At 46.9% G+C, this 24,974-nt stretch overlaps 1 protein-coding gene across 2 annotated transcripts in view; it reads right to left on the bottom strand.

The window, feature by feature from the left end:
- ATP2B2 (ATPase plasma membrane Ca2+ transporting 2) overlaps positions 1–24,974 on the bottom strand; it is a 464,830-nt gene that overhangs the window by 421,306 nt on the left and 18,550 nt on the right. For both annotated transcript variants that reach the window (XM_084901914.1, XM_084901911.1), the window contains exon 2: positions 17,038–17,128. The gene's annotated coding sequence lies outside the window, so the exon portion shown is untranslated. The remainder of the gene's footprint in view (positions 1–17,037; positions 17,129–24,974) is intronic.

The following is a 24,974-nucleotide window of genomic DNA, read 5'->3' on the forward strand; positions in this document are numbered from 1 at the left end:
CTGAAGCCCTTTCAACATTAGTGCAATGTTCAATGTAGCCACACGAGGGCAGCACACACCCATACAATCCCCAGCTATGGTCACAGTGATTCCAGGGCAAGGGCCTCCTACTGCAGCTCCCAGAAGGAAGGACTCATTCACTCAAAGTCGGGAGGTGAGAAAAAAGACTTCCATCCTTATGACAGGATTGTTTAGGAACACTGGAGACAGAAGGGACATTCCAAATCTTACTTTTTATAGCAATAACTATTTTAAAGAAGGAAAACAAAGGCATAGGGAAGAATCAAACTTTTGTCACATCTGAATATATTCAATCTGGCCCAGATGATATCTAAGATCCCAGAGAGGGGGTGCAGTGACCCTAAACGCTCATATCTTACTTCCTCAGGCAGTCTTTCCTAATCACACTAGTTTCTTTCTTCCTCCTAATACCGCTTTACACAATTAGAAACTTAATAGAAATTCCCATATTTTCTACTGACACAGAGTAATGAACTTTGTGGCACATGTACCTCCACTGCCCACTCCTGTGCTCCAACCAGACATTAATAATTGATTGCTGAGCTTTCCCCCACTGGGTCTACAGCTGCCTTAAATGCCTATCCCACACAATACTGAAGCAGACATCACCAAATGAATGGCATTGGCAGGTGAAATGAAACCTCTTTGCCATTTTCCTTGCTATGAAATTTCAATGAATATTGGCTGGCAATATGAGTTGTTTTGTTTCCTCAGATAAAGTATCAGTTCTTTGGTGATAGGACATGCATGATTCCAACAAAATTCCAAGTATTCTGGATGGTAGATGTCCTTAAGCTCCCTCCTTGGCTGGAAAGGCAGTGTGCCAAGGTAGGCATGGTCTCTGGAATGAAAGACCATCCTGACTTCTAGACACAGTTCTGCCACTTAACGGCTTGGTGATCTGGGGGCAAAGTGATCTCCATCCGTGAAGCTGTGTCCTCATCTTCAAAATTAGGGAGCATGCTGGCTCTCTTGCAAAAATAAAGATGCCATGATGCCATGTAGCCAAAACCCCTAGTACAATGCCTGGCCCAGAACAGGTGTTCAGTAAATAATGACTTGTGTCATTAGTTTGATTGCTGAGGTGGAAGAAGGAGAAGGTGAGCCAAGTCTATGAAATGACAAGCAGCCCCAGTTGGGTGGCTCATCCCATACACCAAAATGGTTGTGGGTTCGATTCCTGGTCCAAGGTGCATATGGGAGGCATTGATCAATGTTTCTTTCTCAAATCAATCTCTCTCTCTCTCTCTCTCTCTCTCTCTCTCTCTCTCCCTCCCTCCCTCCCTCCCCCCCCCCCTCTCTCTCTTTCTCTCTCTCAAAAATCAATAAATATATCCTTGGGTAAGGATTTAAAAATTATAAGTAGACTTGCTCAGTGGAGACAGGGTAAAAAAGGACACTCTCCAATGCCTGAGACACATAAATGCACAAGTACTTTCACTTTACCTGACAGCTAAGATAGGTATTTGTTACAGCAAAGGTGACACTTTCTGGGACAGAGTTAGGCCAAGAAAGATTTAGGTGAATTTGTGTCTGGAGGGCTAATGGTACCCTGGAGAGAAGGGGGTTGAGGGCCTCACCCAAGCCAATGAGCCAGAGCAGGTCAGGTGTGTCTGGGAAGTACCTATCTGCAGGTGATGGGGAAGAAGGTAAGTCTGGCAGGTGGGATGAGGACTGGTGAGACATTTTCACTTAGTTGTAAGGCAGACAGCAAGAAGGTGAGCAGTGGGTGTTTTAGCAGATGAGTAGAAAAACAGCCACCTGAGAACAAACCTCGAGCAGGAATCCAGGCAGGTAGGTGGTAGACAGTTGGCACCCACTGAGTACGGAGATGCAGAGGAAGGTCAAAGAAAGACAAGAGAGTAAAATATACAGCAGAAGCTTGATTCAAAGAATGAAGCTTCATTCAGATCAGCAGCCAAACTAACATACAAGGTCAGGGAGCTGGGTCATCTATGCCTGCATCCAGAGTCAGCAGTCAGCTGGGGGGGCGGGGGGCGTTGTGCACTCACCCCCTCGGTTGCCCTTGTGGCTCTCAAGGTGCCCCGGCCCACCAGCCTGGGAGCTTCCCCAGCAGCTCCCTCTGGTCCAGCAGAGCTGTACAAACATCGCTTGCCTCTCCTTGTCAGAGCAAATTTGTGGCAGCAGCGTTCATGCATGCCCCAAAAAGTCTTGAGACTGGGTGCTTCAGGGGATGACCAGATTTAGCGATGCTTCATATCTCCATCCATCAGGGGATGCATTTCCTGGCCAAAGCAGTGGGAGCTGGGACTGGGTGGGTTTCCAGGGGGTGGGAAAGAATTAAAGAGAGATCTACTCAAATGCCACTACCTTTATTGCACTGGGACTTCTAAATAGGACCTGAATAGAGTAAGAGTAGAGATCCCTTGGTTCTCATCCTGGTTCTGTTATGAAATTGCTGAGTGCTGCAGAGGAAGTCACTCTAGCCCACAGTCTCCTTGTCTGTGGAGGGAAGATAGTTACATCTGCCCAGGCTGTGAGCAAGCTCTCCAGAGAGTGAAGAGGGAATGAATGACCAGGGTGACTGTGTTGAGAAGGATTCTGAGGCTAAAGCCAAGCCGAGCCAGAAAGAGAGCTATGACCACTTAGCTGTGTCTGCCAAGGTGGGAGGGCACCCCCTCCAGCCTATGTATTTGCCATTTTCATCCTAAATAGTGGTAAGATATTATTTTCATTTCTTCTTTAGTCCAAAACCAAAGCCACTCTGATAAAAGGCCAGTATGCAGGAGGCTTTTGGTGCTCATCTCTCATATCCTTTTTTTTTTTTTTTCCTTCCTTCTTTCCTTTCTCTTTCTTCTCCTTCCCCTTTTTTTCCAGATAGTATTACCAGGAGAAGCAGTTCTCAGAGCAGATTTCAGGATCAATAACATCCACCCAAGTCTGAAGAGCAGAAGGAACTGGAGGCATGGTTCACTTGGAAAAGGTTGGACGCATTGAGGGCACTTCACAGAGGCAGCCAATGGCATAATCACTAGGAGCCACAGAGCTGAAGAGACCTGTCCTCTGAGTGAAGGTCAGGGAACCAGAGATCCAGTCAAGAGGGGCCAAGAGCACAAGGAAACTCAGTTACAGGGAGCAAACCTTTCAGCAAGCACGCTGCCCTCGAGCATGGGAAGACACAATTCTGTCACTCCACAGCTGTGCGATGCAGTGAGCCACTGCCTCTCTGAGACTCAGTGGCTTCACTGTAAAATAGAGACCATGATTTTACCTCAGGTTTCTTGTGAAAACTGAAAGACTCCATGACAGGATAACCGGGCGTGTCCCAGGGTCTCACGGTACTCCCTCTCCCTTTGGGTCCCAAGTTAACCTCTGAATACCCAGCCCTCTGGCTCAAACCAGGAGGCCCTGTTCCAAAGACAGAGAGCAGGCCTGTCAAAGACAGGAAGTATTCTCTAGTCATCAATCACTGATGGCCTCTCTCGTCCCTGTCACCAGGCCCTGGCATGTCCCCAATATTCCAGATTGCAAGTTGTTCTAGGATTTAGACCTATCCCTGCCCAGAAGTTTCTAGCTTCTTCTGGTACCAGCTAGGAATGGTGCTGAAAGGAGATTTGTGGTACCTATCTTTGCAACTGTTCTAGAACTTCAGAGTACTGACCAGGTGGTGCTCATGATCATTTATCATCTGTCAGGTCCCAGCCCTTTCTCAGGATCTCAGGGTTCCTGAGAGTCAGGTGGCACTGACATTACTGGGCTCTAAATACCTATCTTGGGGGGGAGAAGGGGCAGTGCCTTCACAACCTTTCTATAGGGAATGTCTGGCCCGCAGGCCATATAAGGCCCTCTGAATCATTGCGTCTGGACGTCCAAAGCAATCGCAGGTGGGACTTGAAATTCAATAAATCTAGGAGCTTTTTTTAAAATAGCAACATAAATTTATATTAAGTGAATGATGTTATAAATATCCAAATGGCCCTTGGCAGAGAAAAGGTTCCCCATCCCTGCTGCTGTAGAGGGAGGTGAAGGAGAGTGGGCAGAACATGAATGTCAGACTTGGGTCCCTGCCTCCCAGTCCAGCTGGGCCACTTCCTGGCTCTGAGACACCTGGCACCTCTCTGGGCCTTTGTTTCCTCATCTGTAGGTTCCCTCCTGTAAGGTGGTTATAGTATTAAATAAGATAGAATGTGCATCTGAAAGAGCTCTGTCCACTGCAAAGTACTGGATTTACATTAATTTGTGTCCTCCCCAAAATTCACAACTCAAAGCAAGTCCCAGAGATCTATTCTGGGCCATGATTAGGGAGTGATGGCCCTGCTTCTCTGTGTCATATCACATGGCCATCCCACTCCCATTCCTGCCTCATTCCAGCTATATCCAGTTCACTTTAGTAAGTGAATAGAAACTTACAATTACTCTTAATCACACCAAGTACTTTAAGGCCTCAGGGCCTTTGTTCACACTGTTTCTTTCACCTGGAATGCCCTTTTCCTCCCCACATGGCAAACTCCTGTGCATCCCTCAAGACCCAATGTCAAGGTCGGTTCTTCTGAGAAGCTCCCTATCTGATACTCCTACCCAGGATGAAGCAATATCTCACTCACTGGGCTCGAACAGACCTCTACTTTCTCATGCTGTATTAGAATGAGACTGGAAAGGACAAGCTGAATTGGCTTGATGCATGCTCCCCTGGCCCAGCACACAGTAGGTGCTTAGCTAGTGTATGGACTTGCACCCATCACCTCCACTCCACTTACCAAAGACTGGCCATGTGTCTGGCTTTCAGAACGCAACATAGGCTCACTCCTGACTTCTTGCAAGCCCTTGATTCTTCATCAGCGTAGCCCATGTGTCCCAAGACAACATGGAGCATAGCTGTGCCGAGGCAGCCACAGGGTGCTGGGTGCCTATGTGTCGGGGGTACAGGAACGAAGAGGCACTGGTCACGGAGGAGCCAACCAAGAGCTCCAAAGTCTGCCCATCACCATGGAGACAGGCCCCGTGGGCCAGCCAGGCCTGGGCTGGTCAGTGAATGAATAAACGTGGCCCATTTTTCTGCCTTTGTTTGGAGCCTCCCTGGGGCTTCCTGCTGTCAGCCCCAGCTGTGCGGAAGGCGGAATTTGCCTGATATCGCTGAGCTGCCGCCTGGCAGCGCAGAGCCTGGCCCGGGCCGCCCCACGCCAAGATTCATGCCCGACTAACAAGCCCCACTTTGTTCCTGTGGGAAAGTCCAGCCCCTCAGGAAAGAGCCCTCTCTCTGGCCGGCCCCTGGTCAGGACTCAGTGAGGCAAACAAAGCTCCATCCGCTGGCAACGATTCACAGGCCCCAATGTCCACCTCGGTGCCCAGCGAGATGGAGGATCTGCTCTGGGAGGCGGGGTCTGGTGCATCCCTTTCTCTCTCAGCTGGGAAGCCAAGTTAGGAACTGTTTGGCCAAAGTTCTCCCCACCTGCCACAGCCTTTGGTTTCTTAGTGGGGGCTATGTAAGCAGCAGTTAGGGGAAGTCTTGGCAGAACTTAGCTGATGCCCACATGAGGCCTGAGGGAGGTCACCGTGGACTACTTGCCCCTAAGAGTTGAGGCCCAGTAGCCTTGCAGATGCTCTGTCCCAAGCCCGGTGCTTGGTGGAATCTTGGTTCTACCTCTATCCACATGGGTGGCCTTGGCCTCATCATGTCACCTCATTATCCTCAAGACAAGGGTGCTGAGCCTGCTGCCTCCTTGGATGTCACTGATATTGACAGTAAGTAATAAGGAGTCACTTCATTTAGCACTAATTCTGTGTCAGGCTCTCTACAAAGGGATGTCTCACTGGAAAGGTTCTTTCTATGAGAATCTACCAGCTCAGATGTCTGCAGGGAACAACAAGCAGGTAACACAAAGGAATGATGCAGCCCAGGGCAGGACAGCAGTGGGTGGTGGGCACTGTGGGAACATAGGGATCCTGGCCCCACCTACTAGGTCCCCAACCACATGTGAAAGTGTGAGTTCAGATCTTCTGATTGCTGTGTGCTTTTAAAAATGTATTTTTAATGCCTTCAGAGAGGAAGGGAGAGGGAGAGAGAGATAGAAACATCAATGATGAGAGAGAATCATTGATCAGCTGCCTCCTGCACACCCCCTACTGGGGATCGAGCCTACAACTCAGGTATGTGTCCTGACCAGGAATTGAACTGGCGACCTCTTGGTGCATGGACAATGCTTAAACACTGAGCCACACCAGCCAGGGCTCTTCTGATTGTTTTGAAAGGCAATTGGAAATCTGGATTTTGATTGGAAACTTCTCAATTATATCATTTACATTTAAAGTAAAACTGTGGATAAAGTATGGAGAAGATAAACACAAAATTTAGCATAGTATTGACCCTTTGGAGTAGGGGAGACAGGCTGAGCAGTCTTGGGGTTGGTCTATTTCATAAACTGGAAAGTGGGTACACAGATGTTTATTATGTGATTCTCCATGCTTTATAGAAACACTAGAGATCTAGTGTACGAAATTCATGCACAGGCGGTGTGTGTGTGGGGGGGGGGGGGTCCCTCAGCCTGGCCTGTATCCTCTTGCAATCCAGGACCCCTCAGGGGATGTCCTAATACTAGTTTAGGCCAGATCCCACAGGAGCTATCCCTCTCACAATCCAGGACCATTGGCTCCTAACCACTCACCTGCCTGACTACCTGATCACCCCTAACCACTCTGCCTGCCTGCCTGCCTCATCGCCCCTAACTGCCTCTGCCTCGGCCCCCACCACCTTGGCTTTGTCCAGAATGACATCTGGAAGGTCCTTTGGTTGTTCAGTCTAATCAGCATATTATGCTTTTATTATTATAGACTATATGTTTTCTTTGGAATGCAATCCATGGACTCCATAGTAAATTATTTTAAAACTCCTTAATACCAAATAAAACCTACTTCAGGTCACATCTAGTCCCTAGGCCACCTGTTTGCGACACCTGCTCTATGGCTTAGGTAACATTATCCCCATTTCACCGATGAGAAAACTGGGACTCCCCGGGTTTAAGCTACTTGTCTAAGGTCACACAGCTCTCACTGACAACCATGGTTTAGATTCTCCCAGAAAGCCTGAGACAAGGGTCTGAGGGCAGGTGGTTGGGAGGTGATCTCTGGAAACAGCTGGGGGTGCAGGCAGAGTGGGAAGTGAGACAGGGAAGGGAAGGAAACTGAGAGAAGGTGTGTCATCAACAGTGGTGTGGGCAGCTGGAGCTCTGCCCTGCTAGGGACCTCTGGGCAACAGCATCGAACGTGCATTTCTAAGCTCTCTTGCCCTGTGGATGAGGGAGCTGGGAGTTTATACCTCCTTCCCATCAGCATTCCCAGGCTGCTCCAGGAAGTGTTAATTCCCCCTGGCATTTCTGGCCTGCAGTCAGTGAGGGCAGAGTGGCTCTGGGACCAGAGAAAGCCCTCAAGAAAGTAACGCACGACTGGCAGGTAGAAGTTAGGCAGGTGTGCACTAAAGGGGTCAAGGAGAGAAGATGGAGCAGGACACAGATGACTGTCGGCTGCTATGCATGGGCACCCCGGTGGCTGGGCTTCTTACACTACGATGTTGTTCACCTGCTCAGATTTGCTTGTCTGTAGCTTCCTACTAAAGAAGAATTTCATGAAGAATAGGAGAAAAGTGCAGGCAGATGTGTTTTCAATACCATCCCACATAATCTTTAAATACACTAAAATCTCAGCCTAGGAGATAAAGTCCAGACTCTGGGCCTGCCATTCAAAGGCACTACCACACTCAGCTCCCACCTTCCCTTCCTGTTCCTGTCCCAGGCCCCAGTTTATAGCACCCTTATCCTGCTCAACTAGTTCTCTGAGCATAAGCTGGTCCTTGGAGATGCAATGCTTGCAGAAAAGTACATGTGCAGCAATTTCAGACTTGTGGGATTTAAGAAAGTGCCTAAATTGAGGGTTTCTGAAATTACTCCACTTATCTCTTCTTGGCCTTAAGATTGCTTTTTATAAATTGAGATGATAGAAATGTTTCTCTCTTCCACTGGAAGCCATAAAGAGAACCAATTCTATTTCATCACTCAAAACACAGGCCTTAATTTTCCATTTCCTTTGCCACCACAGTAAAGCTGTTAATCTCTAAGCCTGCACTGATAGTCCCCAGTATGGATGTCAAAGGAATCTAAATGCTCTTCTTGCTCCCCTGGGGTTTATCTGAATTTAACCCTGTAAAACAGACACCGGCAACTTCAGCCTTGAGACCATTAAACGGTACTTTAGGATGAAAGATATTTTTGCATGTTGTTATACAACATTTATTGTCTACTATGTACTAGGCACTGTGTTGGATCATGTGGATGCAGAAGTGAATAAACATCAGCTCTGACTTGGGGAACCTCAGGGTGGCTGGGGAGAGAGATGGAGTAGGTGGATTTCCTTACCATACGATGCATGCAATGATCAATAGGGGGATGTCCAAGATGCAAGAGTGTGACTCTGACCATGTGTCCTGGCTTTGTGAGTTACCTAGGGATGCAATGGTTACATACTCAAGCACCCCACTCAGGGACAAATACAGACTATGGTTCTGGCAGTTTCTACACTAGCTCCTGTCTCACTCTTTCCAGACTCATTTCTAAAGAACACGATGAGAGGAATATGAGCACACAATGCTTCGGAGGTTCATTCTCTATTTTTCAGGGTTTCTGCACGCATTGGGGAGAACACTCCAGTTGGGAGCGAATGTGTCATTAATACTTAAAACTCTTCTCTTCAACAGGAAGGTCCTGGCAATAGCTCCTTCCAACCAGAGAGGTATGCAATTACCCACATCAGCCCCTAGGGGGTGCACATTTCATCATTCCATCAGAGGAGGAAGAGATATGATTCAGGAGGTAGAAGAATGTCTCCTTTAAGTGTAAGTTCATTTTACACACCTTAGTTAAAGCTTATTTTATGGGGTGTAGGGGTCCATGAACACCAGTGCCTAAATGCCCTTTATGAAAAGGTTTATGATCCGGTAAGTCTGAGAACATGCACAGTTGAGGGCCAAGGGAGGCAGGTTGCAAGGGTCCTGACAGGATAGATGGAGATTGATATTAAGACACTAGTGACCTTATTAAAGAGTTTAACGTTTACTTAAGGGAAAAGGCAGACCATAGAAATGTCCCTGTTTGGTGTGGGGATCACAGACAAATTTGGTGATGTTCCAGTGTAAGCCCCAGGGGTAGGGGCTCAGGTCTCTGGCATAGCTAAGTCCACAAAGAAAGATGAAGTCGGCAATGCTACCATTTATAAAGTAGGATGTCTCTGCCAACATCAGAACCTTTGTTCTTTGGGTTCATTACTTTCCTCTGGTTCATCTAGACTGTGCTGAACATTCTGGCTATAGTTAGTCTCTTCAATACAAGAAACTGCTACAAATCATCCTTTGCCCCTCTGAGTATTGGCTGATGGATGGAGCCTATGGTAAGCCAATTCATCAGATTTATCATTCCTCTAGAAATGGTTCCCAAACTTGGCTGCCATTGGAATTGCCAGGGGAGCTTCAAGAAATAACCACATCCAAGAGATGCTCAAGTCATTGGTCTAGGGCAGTGGTCGGCAAACTCATTAGTCAACAGAGCCAATTATCAACGGTACAATGATTGAAATTTCTTTTGAGAGCCAATTTTTTAAAAATTAAACTTCTTCTAATACCACTTCTTCAAAATAGACTCGCCCAGGCCGTGGTATTTTGTGGAAGAGCTACACTCAAGGGGCCAAAGAGTCGCATGTGGCTCGAGAACCACAGTTTGCCGACCACAGGTCTAGGGTATGGCCTGGGCATCAGGATGTCTTTAAAATCTCCCCTAATTAATTCTAGTGTGCAGTCACAGTTATGAACCTTGACCTAGAAACACCAGGCAGTGGGCCCACTTGATTATTTCCTTTTAAATCAACAATGCACTTATTATTAAAGGTGCTGAGAGCCCCTACAGTAAAGATGCCCATTTAACTCAATGTTTCCCAAACTTATTGAGCAATGGAATCCTTTCATCTCCCAACACTTATTGACATCAGGGAAAATGGCATTGTGCAGAACACACTTTAGGACATGCTGGAGTCAATGATACAGGGATGCACAGATAGAAGGAATAAATGGTCTAGAGAAGCAGGAGGTCATTCTGACCTTTGTCCATTATGAAAGGTTGTAAAATTGATCAACATATGTGCTCTCTCTATATATATTGACCTCTGGTGTGGCCATGTGACTTGTTCTGGCTAATGAAATGTGAGAGGAAGTAACAAGTGTCTCTTGTGGGAAGAAGCTTTGAGAGCCATTATCTGGCACCATTGAGTTCTCTGTTTCCCTTTGACTATGTGACAGCAACATCTCAGAAACAGGCTGCTCTTTCAGCCTGGGTCCTAGAGTGGAAGAAACATGAAACAGGACCATAATCAATCCCTAGTGGGCAAGTAACTTGAGTAAGAAATAAACCTTTGTGGTTGTAAGCCACAGAGATCTTGGGGTTTCTTGTTATCACAGCATAACTTATCTTTTGCTGACTGGTGCACTCATGGAAATGATGCTGGTAACACGCTTGTTCTTCCACCAAGTGTTGAAAATTTAGGTTAAGTATTCAGATATTCTGTATTACTTGTTGCTCTTGAGTATATGTTTCACTAGAAAAATAACTGGTTTAAAAGTGTTTCAAGTTTTACCCTCATATTGACCCTCATGGATGAAATCGTCCTTCTGCCCAGGCTGGCAGGGTCAATTGGGGGCTTTAAGCACATTCTTTGCTCAAGCAAGAAAACAAAATGCCTTTCCCAGAGGAGATGCCTAACCTTTTTAACATATGTTTTTAGAACCTGAATGTGCAGAAGAGAATGCTTTGGGGGACGTGGCTTTAAAAACTAGTGGATGTTATTTTTGGTCTCTGCCCAGCACAAATAGGCTCTGGGTCACCCACCTGGAGGGAAATGGCTCAGTCAAAATGTCAATGCAATAACTTCCACAAGCCCTTTCAGTTTCCTGCTCTGAAGACAGGCAGCACAGAGTAATGTATATCCACCCTCTGGAAGGATGTCCAACAGCCTTTACTGGTTCACTTAAGCTAGCTGGATTGACTGACCCTCTATAAAAACATCTCCCTTAATCACTTCTCATGGTGCCTGTAATTCCATAATTAAAGCTTTATTTCTCTGGCCTCCCAAAATGCTCTATTATGGGGCATAGCAAAGTAGACTCCATGTAGCTACTGACTTGTGACTAGAAATGTGTGATTAGCATCAGGTTTAAGGATCTAAAGTAGGGGTGTCGAACTCAATCAGAGAAGGGGCCAAAATCTAAAATCCAGCCTAAATCGCGGGCCGAATGGTTTACTGAACAGTCATAAACTGACAATGTCATAAACTGACAGCGGAGTGCAGTGATGACAGCGCGGTGCGGGCCACATTGCAAGGCCTGGCGGGCTGGATTTGGCCCGCGGGCCTTGTGTTTGACACATGTGATCTAAAGGATAGTGATATGGGATGGAAGTAAGGTAGAGGAGTCTCTGGGAGCTGTTTCTTCTGGAACCAGGCAAGGGTGAGGCTATGATGGGAATAAGCCTGTCACCACAGACCTGGTCAGGACTTAGCAGTGAGTGTGGCCGGTATCCAGCTGGTATGTTCTAGAGCACATACACCTGTTGTTAAAATACTAAAATAGTTCCCTTATGTTGTAACTAGCTGCAAAGCTTTAATTCAAAATGACAGCAGCTAGTTACAGCATAAGGGAACAAAAGTAAAGTAAAGAAGTAAACAAAAGTAAAGTAAAAGTAAAGAAGAGGCACAGTAGGAAGTGGAGGAGGGATAAGGCCAGAGACAAACTTCTCCAGCTTCTCTGGGTGCAGAGGAGCTGCCCTGCCCTCTGCAGGGGAACATGCAGCATTGAGCTGTTACTGATAGCTGGGGAAGAGTGTGACTATTGAATGCTTAAACTCAACAAGTTTCCATCAACACCAGAGCAACCACAGAACTCAGGGTGAAATATCTAGGTGAGAGGGGAAGTATTCTAAAAGGCCCTAAAAAAATAAAGAGTATCCAGAATTTTAAAAAAGCACCTACACATCAGTAAGATGACAGGAAGTCAGTGCACTAGAGGCCTGGGTAAAAGACTTGAATTTGTACTTTACCAAGAGAATGTCCAAATGGCCAATAAGTATATGTTATCAACCTTATTACTGATCAGGGAAAGGTAAATTGATGCCACAGTGAAATCCCTCTACACACCCACCAAAATCACTAAAATGCAAGACAGACAAAAAAAAGACGTTTTCGAGAATGTGGACCACATGAAATGGTCAGATGTTGGAAGAGGATCGATGGATCTCACCGATGCAACAATGAAGGAAAGAAGGCAGACACAGATACAAATCTGTTCCTATACAGTTCCAAAGCAGACGGGTAGGACTCAGGACAGTGGTTGTGCAAGCTAAGGGTAGGAAGCGGCTGGGAAGGGCATTGCAGAGGCTTCTGCGATGCTGGCACTAGATGCTTCTCGACCTGAGTACTGGTTTCATGGATGCTGTCAGTGAGTAAAACTATGAAACTAACACAATTTGTGCATTTTTCTGCAACACTTGAATAAAAATTAAGGGAAAACCATTTAAGAAGATATTTCTGTGTTAATTCCATCCATTTGCACATGTGTCTGAGGTCAGACAAAGTATCAAAAATATAATTTTCCTGAAAAATATTTACCCAACTACATTCTCACTCTTTTTGGAAGCACTGCAGGAACAATAAAGTCTTTTAACATATGCCTCTCAGAAAAGAACCTGCTTGGTGTGCAGAATCTCCCCATGGACAGGTGAGAGGGTTCACTCGGTGAATTGTTTGTATGTCCTTTTTAAGCTCCTATTTAACAATCACTTACCAGCACCTGGTTGTTCCAGGAATTTTCACCTCCTATCTCATGTCACAGTCCCCGCAAGCTGTGCAGAACAGATGACGACCCATACTACAGATAAGGACTCCCGGGCTGGATAGCATTCACGGGGCACACAGCCACATGCCAGAACTGGGATGTAAGACATCTGGCTCTGAGTCCATGTTCCTCTGTTAGGGCATTGCTGCCTATTCACATTGGACCAAAATTCTCAAACTTGAAAGGAAATTCTAAATCAGGCACCATCTTCCAAGAATTATAAATTGTTTCCTTTCTGCCCATCTATTTCTGTTTAATTCCCACAAACACACATTCAGCCATTGTTAAAGCAGTCTGCCTGCACACCTGGAGACAGGTGTCCCAGGGACCCACAGGCTGTTGGGGTGGGTTGTGGGAAAAGCAGACTGGGACCATGTCACATAGGCTAAATCATGGCTGTGGCTTCCTTCTCTAGAACAGCCCAAACTTCCTGCCAGGGGCCTGACAGTCTTCAGAACAACTCTGTGGATGCCAAGTCCTGACTAAGTTAGAGAGCAGGGCTGTCACACCTCAAGAAAGTGGAGGAGGCTTTTCCGAGACCACGTGATGAGGCACAGAATGCCTGGAATCAGGTGCCAGCATCGGCCTCCAAGAGGTCTCACTACTCAAGTCCATCCACACCTCAGTTGGTGAAGCTCTTCCTCTTACCTCCTACAAACACTCAGAGAATGACCCAACCACCCTTGATGTGTTATCTTTGTCAAGATCCCAGTTTCCTCCAAGCCTCAATGTTTTCATCTGGAAAATGGGAAATCTGGACTCTATGGATTTTATAGTCCCTTTCAGCTTTCATATTTGGGAGTTTCTCAGACTCATTGAAGGTAAAACACCCAGGCGCCATCCCTGGAGATTCAAGATGGGGTCTGGGTTCAGGTTGGGGCTGGGGCCTTGGAGTGTTTTAACAATAGGCATCAACAAGTCTCTGATGCCTATTAAAGTTGACCCTCTGGGACCACAGGTCCCAACATGACTTAATTACTATTTTTAAACACCTCCCAGAGATTTCCGTGAGTAGATCAGTGTAGAAAACACTGGGCTTTAGTGAAGACAATTTCTGCTGGTCCACGCTCTCTTAATTAGCACCCACATCCACCTAATTTGTGCCTCAGTTCCCTGTGTACGAAGTGAAAATCATAGCTTTGTGGAGCCTCTGACAGGCAGGCAGAGGCACGGTAGGTTCCTGGAGTGGTGTGGCAGGGTGTCCGATCCTGGACCCCAACAGAGAGAATTCTAGGCTGTATCTCCTGGACCAGGCAGGGTGGGAAGCAGAGAGGGAGGCAAGCCCAGCCTCACCGCATAAATCATGAGCCAGGAAATGCAGGGCAGGCACCCTTGCCTCGATATACACTACACATTAGTTGCTTCACTGGTGCCCCACAAGGGAGCTTTGTGAAGTGAGGGACCAGGAAGAGGGGTGGGCAATTAACATAAATAAAACCTTGGGCCAGCTCTCTCCTAGGTCTTCCTGCTCCACAAGCCTCATGCAGGGACTGGAAAACACGGCTGCTTCTTTTTTTTTTTTTTTTAGGGTGAGCATTTGGCTCTGGGTTGGAGGGCACACAAAAGGCCCTCAAAAAAGGAGACTGAAATCTATTACCCGCCTGGCCAGCAATAGTCCTGCTGGAAGCTGGACTGAGGCCAAGGGACAAGCAGCCATCCCAGGGGGCCTTGGGAGGGCCCCTCCGAGGGGACCAGGGATGTTGCTTGTCCAGTCCCTTAAGGGCCTGCTAGTTCCAGGGAAGGGCTCCCGGGGAATGTTTTTGCCCCAGGAAATCTAGATTTATTTTCATGCTATCCACCAACAAGGGGTCCAATTGAGGAATCACTCAGGTACGTGTCTGGGGAGCAATGAAAGGTCAGCATTTCATGTGACCCTGGTTGAGGGCTCCTGTTACCCTAAAAGTCTAGCCTTGTCTATTTCATCTGCTCCCAGAACAGTGGCCTTGGCCTGATTAACCAAGATGACGCCCATCTAGGAAGTATTTGTGGCAGGCACTGTGTCAATGCTGTGCATGCGAAGGAGGTAGTTGCTTGATGGTTACCAGCATTGCTTAGCTGTGTGACCTTGGCCATATAATTTTACCTCTCTGGGTAAGGGTTTCCCCAGTAAGAAAAACGTGGATAATGTGGCTGTTTTGAGGATTCAATAATAGCACATCTCAAGAATAGTGCCTGGTACACAATCAGTGCTCCTAACACAGCAACTATCAATATTATTGGGTCGGCAGCTAAGTAATTGCGGGTTTCACACATATATGGCTTCAGTTGAATTTTTAGTTTGCAGACGTAGTACAAATGTAAAACACATTTTGTTATTTGATAGTTGGCTATTCAGCTGTTAATCAGTAAAAAAAGTTTTTTGATCTGTTTTGTAGTTTTCGTTTGGCGTTTGTTGAAAAATGGAAAATCAAAAGGAACATTTTCGTCATATTTTGCTTTTTTATTTCCGCAAAGGGAAAACGCATCGCAAGCTCATAAAAAGTTATGTGCTGTTTATGGTGACAAAGCCTTAAAAGAACGGCAGTGTCAAAATTGGTTTGCCAAATTTCGTTCTGGTGATTTTTCACTCAAAGATGAAAAACGCTCTGGTCGTCCAGTTGAAGTTGATGACGCCCTAATCAAAGCAATAATCAATTCAGACTGTCACAGTACAACACGTGAGATTGCAGAGAAGCTTCATGTATCACATACATGCATTGAAAATCACTTAAAACAACTTAGCTATGTTCAAAAACTCGATACATGGGTTCCTCACGAACTGAAAGAATCACAGTTAACGCAACGCATTAGCAGCTGCAATTTGCTAAAGAAACGTAATGAAAATGATCCATTTTTAAAACGACTGATAACTGGTGATGAAAAATGGGTTGTTTACAACAATATCAAGCGGAAAAGATCGTGGAGCAGGCCAGGTGAACCAACTCAAACAACATCAAAAGCTGATATTCATCAAAAGAAGGTTTTGTTATCAGTTTGGTGGGATTACAAAGGAATTGTGTACTTTGAACTCTTACCACCCAACCGAACGATCAATTCTGATGTCTACATTGAACAACTAACGAAATTAAACAATGCAGTTGAAGAAAAGCGGCCCGAATTGACAAATCGAAAAGGTGTTGTATTCCATCATGACAATGCAAGGCCACACACATCTTTGGTCACTCGGCAAAAATTAATGGAGCTTGGTTGGGATGTTTTGCCACATCCACCATATAGTCCTGACCTTGCACCATCTGATTACTTTTTGTTTCGATCTTTACAAAACTCCTTAAATGGTAAAAATTTCAATAATGATGATGATGTCAAATCGTACCTGATTCAGTTTTTTGCTAATAAAAACCAGAAGTTTTTTGAACGTGGGATTATGATGCTGCCTGAAAGATGGCAAAAGGTCATTGATCAAAATGGGCAATACATTACAGAATAAAGTTATTTAGTTCCATGAAAAAATTGTCTTTGATTTTCTTTAAAAAATCCGCAATTACTTAGCTGCCGACCCAATATATCTTAGGTCATGACAACATGGATATAACTTTATGTATTGGTTAAGGTCATGCCAATTGCTATCTTATATAATAAAAGCCTAATATGCAAATTGTTCGGCTGAGTTGGACCAAGAGTTCGACTGCTCACTATAATGTGCATTGACCACCAGGGGGCAGCACAGAACATGGTGGTCATGGACAACACAACTCTGGCAGCAGGCGGCAGTGTAGTGCTATCAGGCCCCAATGAGAGTGGACCGCAACAAGATGGTGGAGCAGGTGACCCAGCAGTGCCAGGCCAAAGCAGGTACAAGCAGGGACCCTACCAATCACCCTGCAGATGGCAACCAGTGATGTGGCAGGGGGCAGGGCTGCCGCCCAGCTTCCAGGTGCTGACGGAGCCGGTCAGGGGGCCTGGGATCCAATCAATCACCCACAAGCAGGATGGTATAGCAGGTGAAGGTGCAGTGCCAGGCCATGGTGAGGTGCTAGGTGGAGTTGTGGGGCTGCGAGCCTAGAGGTATGAGCTGGGGCCCGATCCCCACAGGCCACCCTGAAGAACCTCACCCATGCACAAGTTTGTGCACCAGGCCTATAGTTACAAATAAACCCCCACAATTTAGTAGTTTAGCAAATAAACTTTTTGCTCACATGCCCCAATGCTGGTGTTTCTGGTTGGCACGCAGCTGTCCTCCACATGGTGATTCAGAGACCTAGGCTTAGACTCTGGAGTTCTCCGCATCTAGGAGGAAATTGAAAGAGAGGATGAAGATACATCTATCTGCTCCTTAACCGCACTGGCCCAGAAGTGACACACATCCCTTCCACTTATATGCCACTGGTGAGAACTAGTCACTGAGTGAGTAGAGGGCTAAGAAATACCATCCCTGGCTAGACAGCCATGATCTAACTTTGTACTCTGGAAGAGGGAGCACAAACCATATCCACCACCTGTCATTTAAGGATAAAGATACTGAATCTCAAAGATGAACTCACACAAGGCAGAGCAACTTGTGCTGAGATCTGAACATATATCTGTCTGCCTCCTACACTTGACTCTGAAATTGTGACTGCACCAGGCACATGATGCAAGCAGCTTCAATGGTCCTAGCAGATGTTGGAGATTTCTGCCACTGGGACAGATGGAGAGGAGTAGAGGAAACCCATATGATGGCAAATGGTCCCAACGGGCAAGACTCCAGCTGACAGCCAGACCTCAGTCCTGAAGGTGGTAGTGGGAAGAGTACAAAGCTAGTAAAGGAAGTATGGGGAGAGAGGAAGGCTGAGCCTGCTGGGATGAACCAGTATGTGTCTTCTGGAGAGCTCACCCAATCTGGGGGCAGCAGATGAGGCTGGGAATGGTGTGTGAAATGTCTTGGTTTGGTTTTCCCAGAAGCAGACTGGAGGCAAGTGTTTAAGCAAAAATAATTTATTTGGCATGTGATCCTAGGAAATACCAGTAGGGGAGGGAGTGGCTGTTATAAATCACACTATCTCTGTAGGCAACTACAGCCTGCGTGCAGGAGACCTCCAGGGGACAGCGCAAAACATGCTTCAGAACTATCCCAAGAGGGGTTTTACCCACCAGGTCTCCAGCAAAGGCGCTGTCAGCACACAGATGGGGTCCAGGTGGTGAATCCATAGCACCTTTTCCTTGGATATTATTCTGGGGCTCAGAACTGTGGGGCACAACTGGATGTTGGTGCCAGGGCCACTGGTGCATTTGTTGCATTGGTCAGGATTGGCCTGAAATTTGAGTGAGTCTATGGGTGTGTGTGGGAGGGGAAGGTTGGGGGGCGGAGGGCAGCAAAATGCCAGGTATGACTCCATCATGTGGGAATGGAGAGACGTAACTATATTCTCTGAGATGGGGGGCTAAGGCACAGAAGGTGCCCGAGGTGCACCAGCCACTGCCCCAAAGCTCACCTTCTGCAGGACGTGTCCATTCCCACTCTCCTTCCCCTCCTCTGCCCTTTCCAAGTCCATGTCTAGACTACCTCCTTCACATTCATCAACAGGGGAGGGGCGAAGCCGAGGAGGAAGCTGAGAGTGCACAGAAATTCACCTGCAGCACAGCAGGGCAGCCAAGCTGGTATCCGTGTGAGCCGGCGACCAGGTGGTCAGGGCAGCTGCCTCTGAAGGGAGCAGTGCCCCCACAGAACCAGTTCAGCCCAGGGATAAAGCTCTTGTAATCACACATCTTAAGTCTTCCCCCCTGCTTCAAAAGGTTCCATGGAAGACATCAGCCAGAATGAATGCTCAAGTAAATGCACTGAAAGGTAATTAAATGTAATTTCCCTGCTGGAAATGCAAAGGTAGCTGGAAACCAGCATCTACCAGCCTACTCCTGAGGTCTCAGATTTGTGGCCAGTTTTTGGAGAGTTTCAGGGAGTAGGAATGGATGCTAGGCACAAGCTATTGACTTTGTCCTATTGAAACTGCACAAGGACACCCACGAGGTACTTCCATGCTCTGTAGACAAAAAGTGCAGACTGACACCCAGCACTGTGAGTACTGTAGATCCTTAGGCAGTGTATAAGGGGGCTAAGAGGGAAGAAATGCTCTGACTGTGGGTGGGGAATCAACTTAGAGAGAGCCTACATGGCAAACACTGAAGAGACAGCTTTCAACTAGACATGACTGGGATGGAATCTCTGGTTCGTCACCTACAGCTTATTTAACTTGGACCAGGTGATTTCACATCTTGAGCCTCAGTTTCCTTATCTGTAAAATGGGAACTATGATAGTAGTACTTACCTTCTATGGCAGTCAGGAGAATTAAATGGGAGAAGATGTAGAAAATTCCTGACACATAGTAGGCACTCAATTATCATTTATTAAGGAAGACTGATGTTGTGATGTAATAAGATTAATTTATGGTACCTACTATGTGCTGATAATGCCAAATGATCTATACATTTGCTTGTTTATTCCACTCAAGCAGGAAGGTAGGGAAAGGTTGAAGTGAAGACTGGATGAACTATCCCACCTATAAGGGAGAGTCCTGGGAGTGATCATCAGGGGACAGTGGGCATACCACACATGGGGTTGATTGCAGCATCTATGGCAGTGGGGGGCAACTTTGTATGGGTGGGGAGCAGAAGAATTCAGGTTGCAGTAATACTTGAAATCTAGCAGGCAATGAATGTGGCTTAATTGGGATGCCAAATTGGTGGGCTGCACCCCACAGTCTGCAGTCTGTGGCTCTAGCAGACATAACTAATCCATAACAAAAAGGTCCCCTGGAAGTCTCCAAATCCTTCTCAATGAGAGTTGCCAAATTAAGTTAAATCAACTTGCTGCCTTTGTACTCATAGATGAGCCCTGGAGAAGAGGTGGGTGTGAGAAGTGGGAGTCTGTCACCTGATACTGGGGGTCTTGCTCCCTCACCCCTCTTTTCCACACTGGTCATTTGTTTTTTGTTTGTTTGTTTGTTTGTTTGCTTGCTTGCTTGCTTCCACTCATCAGAGCTTACTTCACTCAGAGTAACTCAAATTCCTCTATGCTCTTTGTTTTGTGTGCATTTTGACTGATGATGTGTGTATTGATGCCTTCTTACAAGCAAGTCAGTGAGTCAGAATGAGGGTGTACATGGGTTTTCAGAACGGAGAAGACAACTGTGCAGCCAATCAAAATGCCAAAGCCATTACTGAGATTGTTTGACATGGCATGTCTTTTTGCTTTATGTCTAAAAGGTTCTGTTTCCCGTGGGTGTTTCTTCCTCTTACACTTGATCATTGCCTGCCCAGAATGACTTCTGCTTCTTATCACCATCTGGAATCAGATCTAAGAACTGGTGACCTAAGAACTTTCAAGCACCAGTCAGAATGGGTGTGGAAAGGAGTGCTCATTTTGCAACCTGGACAGATGGGGAGGTCAGAGCCAAAGGTCAAGCTTCCAGGAATATTTAGCTGAGGTCAGGGCCACAGCCATAGTTAATCAGTTGTTAGGGAAAGACTGGACTGGGTGCTGTGAACCAAGAAAACTGCAAGTGTTGGGATGATGTCTGCAAGTAAAACCCCCAGGGCTCAAAATCTTTACTGTGGCCTCTCTGAAGCCCAGTTCCACCTGGCAAGCATGTGAGTGTTTGTGAGAGCAGAGTCCAGTAGTTCCATGTCATGGTGAGTAGGTGTATCACCTGGGACTGACTGCTCATCACTTTTTCATTTGTGTGTAACTTGTTTTGTGGACCTGAATGTGAGATTGGGGGAGGAGGATACAGGGCCCCTATCTTCTTTTTAATCCCCTAGGGCAGTGGTCGGCAAACCGTGGTTTGTGAGTCACATGCGGCTCTTTGGCCCCTTGAGTGTTCTAATGCCACTTCTTCAAAATAGACTCATCCAAAAACTGACTTCTGCACATGGGCCACAAAGTTTCAACTGCACTGTACATGCGTGTCCACACGTGGTATTTTGTGAAAGAGCCACACTCAAGGGGCCAAGGAGCCTCATGTGGCTTGTGAGCCGCGGTTTGCCGACCACTGCCCTAGGGACTTAAGTACAGAGGATAATGGAAATAACCATGATTCTAGACTTGGCCAGGCCTGGGTTTAATACCAGCTCTAATACTATGACTGTGACTTGGGGCAAGTTACCTGCCCTGCCTGCAGCCCAGGGGTTCATAAGGTACATGGCAAATGGCTGTTCTTGGAATTGAGTGAGATTTATACATAAGGCACAGGGCACCTGCACCACACCTGTCCACGGTCCAGTCTTCCTCCTAATCAGCCACATGTGTTAACTCATTACTTTTCTTGTCTAAATTATTTATTTATTTGAATATGTCAGGGTATGAAGGCATAGGGCATGTCCTCATCCTTCAAACAACTTCTATATTTAGGGGGTGAAAAGCAGATGCAGGGAGTGAATAGTTATAGTAGGTGTAACAGCATGATTCTGAGATAGCATAACTCACTAATTTTATTATCATCTTGCCTTTTTTTTTAATATTTATCATTGAAAGTGTTACATACCTCCTCCTTACACCCTCACTGACCTCTTCTAGCCTGCCTCCACCACCCCGCCCCCGGCCTTCACCAGCCTATCATCTTGCCTTCTATACTAGTCTGCTCGGTTGCCATAATAAAGTGCCACAGACTGGGTGGCATAAACAACAAAAATTTATGTCTTACACTTCTAGAGGCTGAAGTTCAAGATCAAGACATCAGTAGGGTTGGTTTCTGAGGCCTCTCCTTGGCTGCCCTTTTCACATGGATGTCCCTCTATGTGGGTGCTGCTGGTATGTCTTTCTCTTCTTATAAGAACACTAGTCCTATTGAATGAGGGTCCCTCCCTAATGGCCTAATTTTAATCAAATCATGTCTTTAAAAACCTTATCTTGGTGGTTGAGCGTTGACCTATGAACCAGGAGGTCATGGTTCGATTCCCATCACAGCACAGGCTCAATCCCCAGTAGGGGCGTGCAGGAGGCAGCCGATCAATGATTCTTTCTCATCATTGATGTTTCTATCTCTTCCTGTCCCTACTTTCTGAAATCAATACACACACACACACACACACACACACACACACACACACCTACAAAGCCTTATCTATAATAATAAAAGTGTAATATGAAAATAGACCAAACAGCCAAATACTAAAACAGCCTGAACCACAAAATGACTATCTGGATGACCATGGATGACACTCATTGGCGTCAGGCCAGCCAAGGTGGGGGCGATGCAATTGGTTGAAGGGTGCCCCAGAATCACCCCGCAGAAGGAGGCCTAGGCCACCTCTGAGAGTCTGAATTAGCCCCAGACATAGTCTGAAAGTGGGATCTTTAGATATCACTGGTACATTTTGGTAATGTGGCTGAGGCCACCCTTCTGGTCTGCAATAGCACTGGGGTTGGAGCTAAGGTCTGCTCTCAATGCCATTATCCCTCTCCTAAAGAGCAGAGAAGAACAGGGTAGGGGCTGGCTGGAAAGGCCATGTGGAAGAAGGGCAGAGGGCATCCAGGTGGAGGTACACCGCAGAGGAGGCCTAGGCCACTGGCTGGCGGGGAGATCAATCGGGAAGGAAGGAAGGGGGATGGCAGCAGACACGGGCAGTACCAGGCAAAGGCCGATGTGGGGGGCAGGGCTGGCTGCCCGCATCTGGGGGAGGCCCGTGTCCCCAGGTTCCGGCAGCCAGAAGGAAGCCAGTGCTAGCAGCCAGGAGAAGGAAGGTCTACCGTGCATAAGGCCCCTAGTCTCCAAGTAAGGTTGTATCCTGAGGTACTGCGTGACTGGGACTTTATCATATGAATTTTGGGGGAAACAAGTCAGCCTATACCACCTTTCAACCCCACTCATTATCCTATGATGTGGGGTTTCATGTGCAGCTCCCTGAGACTCCAGCTGACTGAGAGCTCCCATCACAGGTACACCTTTGCTGGGTCACAGCATCTGCCAGGCAGGCTGGGCAGCAAAGTTTCCCTCACACTAAACTCAGTACAGGCTCTGCTTTCCCTCCCCTGGGTATTACCCAGGCCACTTAAACCCTTTAATCCCTCCCAAAGAACAGCAGGTACTTTTGGACCAAAATGAGAGGCAAGAGCGGGGGTGGGAGGTGGTGGTGGTGGTAAAAGACATAGATGAAGCCTTCTATGGCTCATGACCCTGGACACCCTAGTCAGGGATCCTGCTTTTGGGTCTGAGGATGCCTGGGAGTGGGAGGAGGCAGATACCAGCTTCTTTTGCCCACTCGCCATATCTGGGGAGTATTGTCATAGATCCCAGAGCACTTCTGTATTTATTTTTCCCACCAGCTGAGGGTGGGAGCTCTGGAGGGACCAGTGATGAGAAATGCAAAGTCTGAACATGGGACCCAGCTCCACCTCTTCGCATGGTGGTCCTGTGCCTTCAGAGTGAGGAATATAGGTTGTTGTGAAGTCTGAAAAGGGTGGAAAGACCATGCTTCATGCCCAGGGAGGTGCTCTATACAAGAGTAACTCTTCCCAAAGCACAAAGGAGGCTGCATTAATCCCCCCATGCAGCTTCAGTTATTAAGCACAAAGACCTACCTCAGATGGCACACCAGACCCTGCCTCCTTGAGCTAAACCTTCCTTTCTAGGCACATCACTTGCCATTTCTCAGAGGGAAAATTGCCCTTTTACTTCTGTTCCAGCAGTTACCTCCACCTGATGCCCTCTGCCCTTCTTCCACATGGCCTTTCCAGCCAGCCCCTACCCTGTTCTCTGCTCTTTAGGAGAGGGATAATGGCATTGAGAGCAGACCTTAGCTCCAACCCCAGTGCTATCGCAGACCAGAAGGGTGACCTCAGCCACATTACCAAACGTACCGTGATTTCTAAAAATCCCACTTTCAGACTATACCTGGGGCTAATTCAGACTCACATTGTCCTATCTCTTGCTCACCCTTCTCCACATCCAGGAGAACAGGAGCCTGGGAGCTTGGCAAACCTGAATAATCAAGGGCAGCTTCAAGGGCATATCCTAGACATGCAGGTGGTATAAGACCCAAACTGCCACCTTGGGGCTGAGATGTTGGACTCATCACTGACTGAGGCGAGCTTCAGGCCCTTGCATCAGTGCTGAGCTGCTCTTTACAAATCATTGTTCCATGGGATCTCTCAGGGGTCCTCTGGATGCTCACTCAGCATGTTCTCTCTTGTCTGTTTTAAACACTTCCTTGACTTCATGCTCATCCAGACTCCAAGGAATGCCCAGATCCATATTTATCACCTTGACCTGTCCACAAACCTATATATCTAATAGCTGGCCAGACACAATCACTTGGATGTCCCACTGGCAATATACATGTAATGTGTTTAATGCCAAAGCTCTCATCGTCTCTCCTTGCCTATTAACTCTTTCTCCCGGGTTCCCCAGGTCAGGGATAGAATATCCACCCAGTAACCCCAGCGAGGACATAAGCACTACCCTTGACTATTTCTTCTTACTCACCAGATCCTGCCAAAACCTTATGGTTTTCCAAAGATTCTTTTATCCCCTGCCCCTCTCTCTCTGCCCATCTCTCCCTGTCCCCTCCTTAATGTGGGACCTCCATCTGTTACCTGGACAACAGTAACACCCCCTTCCCTCAGGACCTTTCCCCTTCATTTAAATCTTTCTCCTCAATCCAGTGATTTTCCCAAAACACAAATATCTGATCCAGTCTTCTGCTTACACAAGTTCAAGAGTACTAGATAATGAGCTGCATGAGAGTTGGGACCTCATTTGCCATTTTTATGAGTCACTGTCCTGGGAGGAGACAGATGGCACACACCCCAAGCAGGGTAATTGAAGAAAACTTAATAGAGAGACTGAAAACAGTGCAGGCAGAATTTAAGGAGAGCAACAAAGATGGTGTAGTGCCTGGGGGTGGGAGGAGGCAGATACCAGCCACTCTTGCCCACTCGCTGGTCATCACCAGCACAGGCCTGAGACTAAGGAAAGGGAGAAGTTTCCTTGATCCTGAGAGAGAGCTATCTGGAGAGGGTGGACTGACCGCAGCTGTGGCCTGGGAGATTCAGGCACTGGAACTCCACAGGGAGGTAACAGGGATGCCTCCTGTTCTCTTGATAGTGCCTCTAATTTGTCACCTCTAACCAGAACCCAGAGGACATGGGCCAGCCTCTCA

The sequence above is a fragment of the Pipistrellus hanaki genome, assembly GCF_964339955.1.
Source record: "Pipistrellus hanaki genome assembly, chromosome: 13".
In the NCBI taxonomy this organism is placed as follows: Eukaryota; Metazoa; Chordata; class Mammalia; order Chiroptera; family Vespertilionidae; genus Pipistrellus; species Pipistrellus hanaki.